This window comes from Capsicum annuum, chromosome 3 (assembly GCF_002878395.1).
Source record: "Capsicum annuum cultivar UCD-10X-F1 chromosome 3, UCD10Xv1.1, whole genome shotgun sequence".
Taxonomy (NCBI): Eukaryota; Viridiplantae; Streptophyta; class Magnoliopsida; order Solanales; family Solanaceae; genus Capsicum; species Capsicum annuum.
The window spans coordinates 141732869-141737560 of record NC_061113.1 but is presented as its reverse complement, the minus strand read 5'-3'; the positions used below and the strand labels follow the sequence as shown (position 1 = coordinate 141737560).

At 38.9% G+C, this 4692-nt stretch overlaps 1 non-coding gene and 1 pseudogene across 1 annotated transcript; both read left to right on the top strand.

Moving 5' to 3' along the window:
• The first annotated feature begins 2613 nt into the window (after positions 1–2613).
• On the top strand, positions 2614–3750 carry LOC124896729 (annotated as a pseudogene).
• A 632-nt stretch (positions 3751–4382) lies between these two features.
• Positions 4383–4501, top strand: LOC124897312. The gene has a single exon (XR_007054034.1). It is a non-coding gene; the product is annotated as a 5S ribosomal RNA (ribosomal RNA).
• The last annotated feature ends 191 nt before the right edge of the window (positions 4502–4692 follow it).

Genomic DNA, 4692 nt, shown 5'->3' with positions numbered 1-4692 from the left:
CCTATACTGCTCCACCAACCTCCGTACCAGGTGGATTGCCTCCGTCGTCGAGCGGCCGGGCATAAATCCGAACTGGTTTTTCGAGATAGACACTATCCGTCTCAGCCTCACCTCGACCACTCTCTCCCAGATCTTCATAGAGTGACTCAGTAACTTAATCCCCCTATAGTTTCTGTAAAATGACTGGAGAAAATCGGGGATGAAGGAGAGGGAATTTAAAGCAGAAATGACCGCAGTTGAGCAAGCTTATCACAAAAACTTGGTTCATTTGCTTGGAGGGATCTGAAAAAATTCTTTCGTGTGAGTATCCACTTGCAGATTTCCTATTTAATTCTGAAACAAGGCCGCCTTGAGAGCAAAGGATGAGACTTTCACTAGACATATTTAGGGGAATAGTTTATCTGCATGAAAAATGTGACTTGGATGATTCACTGCAACATTAAGAGGCACAATATGCTGGTGCCTGATCAAGTAACCAACTTCATCTTAAGAGAACAAGAGGGTAATCAGCACCAGAGTTGCAGAATAGTGTCTTGATCTCCAATTAGGTCGATGTTTATAGCTATGGGGTGATGTTATTGGAGATCATATGTTGTAGAAGTAATATGGATGTCAATGTTTCAACTGAGGATGAAATCTTTCTTCCTACTTGGGTACACAAATGCTTCGTCGAGAATGATCTCAAAAAGCTAGTGGGAGATGAGGAAGTAGATGTGAAGTCCTTGGAGAGGATGGTGAAGATTGGATTGTTATGCATTCATGATAATCCTGATCTGTGCCCTTCTATGAGGAATGTAGTTCTCATGGTAGAAGGTACTATGGATGTACCATTTTTGGCATTGTATGGTCTTTTAGAGGAAAATGGCAGATGGAGTGACGGAAAAGTGGAGTCATTGATGGCAAAACTTGGCAGGTCGAAAATGGGCTCTTCTGGCAAAGCTAGTATTTTTCAGAGAGAGTGCATTCAGTCTTTTTGTCCTGTTAGAAAAAAAAAAAGGTGCAATAGTTCCACTTCAAAATAGTCCTAAGGGGGTGGTAAGATCCTTCAAACTTTAGGTGTTTAGTTGGAGAAAGGGGAACAAATTTGAATGTATTTATATATTCTCCGTTTTTTTATACGTTGAGCACCACGTCTTCTGTGTATTGCAACATTCTGGTGTATAATTTGGCATATAGTTTACTATGTAATAATATGTCAAACATTCTATTTATATGAACTAAACCAGTTAAGAGCTTGGTGTACATGTTCTACTTCTTGCCTCTCTGATCTTGGTCTTGATATTTGATATTTGTACTCAGATTATAAATTAGGAAACGAAAAAAAAATGGAAAGTGATAAAAGAAAATATGAAAAAGAAGAACTAACGACAATAATTTTCTACTAATATGGAAGGAAGGGAGTAGTTGAAATATGGAAGGAAGGGAGTAGTTGAAGTATCTTTCTTTGTAGCCCATTTCAGCCCTTGTTTCAAGTTTAGAATTATTACGCAAGATATAAGTTTAAAAATAGAATTGATTGTCCTTTTCTCCAGTGTTTGATAGACTTTTCTCGGGAAGACTTAATGAATTGATTTATTGATCAAAGCATTTAACTCTTGTTTATATTTTTCTATTAAGAAGACCTAATATACGACTTGGCCCAAGTAATTTTCCCAGCTTCTTCATGGATGTTTCTTTAGAAGATGTTCTGTTCTGACTTAACTGCTTCTCTAGTTTTCTGTCTTCTTCAACCATGTTAACAGTTAAAAGCTGTCCTGCTTGCTGCCCCATTAATATCATGGCTCTGTATTTCTTACTTGTTCTGTGTATCTTTGGATCTGCTAGAGCTCAATCAAAGCCACCTAATACAATAGGATTAGGATCTTCTCTTCTTCCCACTGGACAGCCTACAGCATGATTCTCAGCTTCAGGTCATTTTGCCTTTGGCTTTTACCCACAGGAAGTGGTTACAAGGTGGGAACTTGGCTAGTAGGAGGCTTCAATAACGCTGTTGTGGACCGTGTTTCGTGATGATCCAGAAATATCTGTTGATTTTACCTCGGGGTTCATTGATGGAATTTTAGTTCTGAAAGAAAGTAACAGTGCGGATAAGACTGTTGCTGGTTTATGAGAATCTGCTTTATATGCCGACTTGCTTGATATAATGGTAACTTTGTGCTTTACGTTCAAGATCATGAAACTATCTATGAGAGTTTCCATTCTCCTACTAATACAATTTTAGGTGGCCAGAATTTACCAAGTGGTGGTAAATTGGTTTCTAGTTTCTCCGCCACTAATCGCTCCTCAGGGCGATTTTGCCTCATGATGCAGAATGACTTGTTGCATATCCCAGAAACTTGAATTAGCCAGTGGATGCCTATTGGGCTTCACAAATTTACTGTACTGGTTGCAGAAATCACTTGCTTCTTAACGGAAAGTGCATTAACGGGAAAGAAGATCCAAGTATCTACAAGATAACTACAACCAATTTGACCTGGGAGGATCCTCCTTACTGTGTTACATCATTTCTAGGAAAAGAAGATTGTGGTAAATCTTGATTGGAGGACTGTGATTGTGATGCTGCTCTATTCGACGAGATTGGCCAGTGTATGAAACACAAGCTGCCTTTGAGGTATGTCAAAGGTGCTCGTGAAGGATCTCCACACTGCTTTCTTCAAAGTCCGCAATGTAGCAATGCAAAATCCAACAACACTCAGTGAAGCCCCCATGGGTGGTGATCTTGGTTTTATTGATAAGTTTTGTTATGTATTCAGGTACTGCTCTTGCATTTTAGGCTTTTATGTCTTCCAATTCCGGATAATACAGGAAGCTACTGCAGACACTACTGCAGACAGGGACCACAGGCTTAACGAAAGACTTCATACTCAGAACTTGCTCTTACCGGGAGCTAAAACACGCAACTGATGGTTTCAAAGAAGAACTAGAAAAGGATGCTTTTGGACCAGTTTATAAAGGGAGCTTTGACAAAGGTAGAAACCTAGTGGCAGTGAAGAGGCTAGAGAAGGTTGTCGACGAAGGTGAAAGAGAGTTCAGAGCAGAAATGAGGGTCATTGGTAGAACTCGACAAAGAAACTTGGTTCGTTTGCTTGGATATTGTGCTGAAAGCTCAGAGAGAGCTCTAGTTTTTGAATACATGAGCAATGGTTGCTTAGCAAATCAATTGTTCGGAGGAGCGACTCGCCCGGATTGGAAACAGAGTAAATATTGCACTAGATGTCGCCAGGGGAATCCTGTTATCTCCATGACGAATGTGAAGCTCCAATTTTCCACTGTGATATAAAGGCACAAAACATCTGAGTCGATGAGTTCTTGACAGCTAAAATCTCGGATTTTGGGCTGGCCAAGCTGCTAATGCCTGATCAAACAAGAACCTTCACTGGTGTAAAGAGGGACAAAAGGGTATTTGGCACCAGAATGGCAAACAAACGCCCCCATCTCTGTCTAGGTTGATGTCTACAGCTATGGTATTGTATTGCTAGAATTCATCTGCTGCTGAAAAAACATTGAAGTCTACGTGAGTAGAAAATGAAATAGACAAGCTTGTTGGAAGTGGAGAAGTAGACAAGAAGACCTTGGAGAGGGAATGATCTCTATGGCGGTCCGGTGCATTCAGGATGAACCTGCACTTCGGCCTCCCATGAAAAAAGTAATACAGATGTTACAGGGAATTGTTGATATTCCAATTCCTCCATGTCCAAGTCCTAGCAGTTAATTTCATGTAAAATCAATAGTTGTTAGTGGTTTGGTTAATTGTTGTTTTCTTCAATAACATCTTCTGTGGGTGAACAAATCCGAACTGCAAACCACACCAAACCGCAAATTTAGTCAAATCGAAAAAAATCTGATTAATGGTTTGGTCTGACTTGGTTTGTCGTGGAAAAAAAATTGATTGTAATTAGTTTGGATTGGTTTTAACTAAAAAAGGTCAAAATGAATCGAATCAACTCGATACTACATTTGTATAGTTTTTAAAAATATTTAGTACATAAAATATTTTGGAAAATGGACAGAAATGGCCTGTAACGCCGAATAAATTTCACCAAAAATAACCCTCCAATTCATATTAAATATGGTAGTCATTTGGCTCGTTGTTGCTGACTTCCTTTCTCTCTCTTTCTTTTCACTATATTTTCATTTTTCTTTTTAATGTCGCTATTTTTCATTTTGAAAAAGGTACTCTTCTAATTTTTTTAAAAATTAAATACAATTGCGTAGTTATCCTATTATTATTTTTTTTTAAATTCTATTAGAGAAACAAATCACATAAAATTTATATTTTTTTTAAACAAACAAATAGAAATTTGTAAATATTGTAATCGATACTCGTTTCATCAATTAAATACAAAAAAGTGTATTTTTATTTATATCTATATCTATAATCTGGATGCGATCATACAGGCACTAACGCATCGGATCCCATCAGAACTCCGAAGTTAAGCGTGCTCGGGCGAGAGTAGTACTAGGATGGGTGACCCCCTGGGAAATCCTCGTGTTGCATCCCTTCCTTTTTAGGCGTACGACAAAGTCCCCAGGAAAGTGCTTTGGAGATGCTTGGAGGTGAGTGGAGTACCGCAGACATATATCAGAGTAATTAAGGATATGTATGAGGGAGCGAAAACCCAGGTGAGGACGGCGGGAGGAGACTCAGAGCATTTCACTGTCCTGACAGGATTGCATCAGGGATCTACTCTT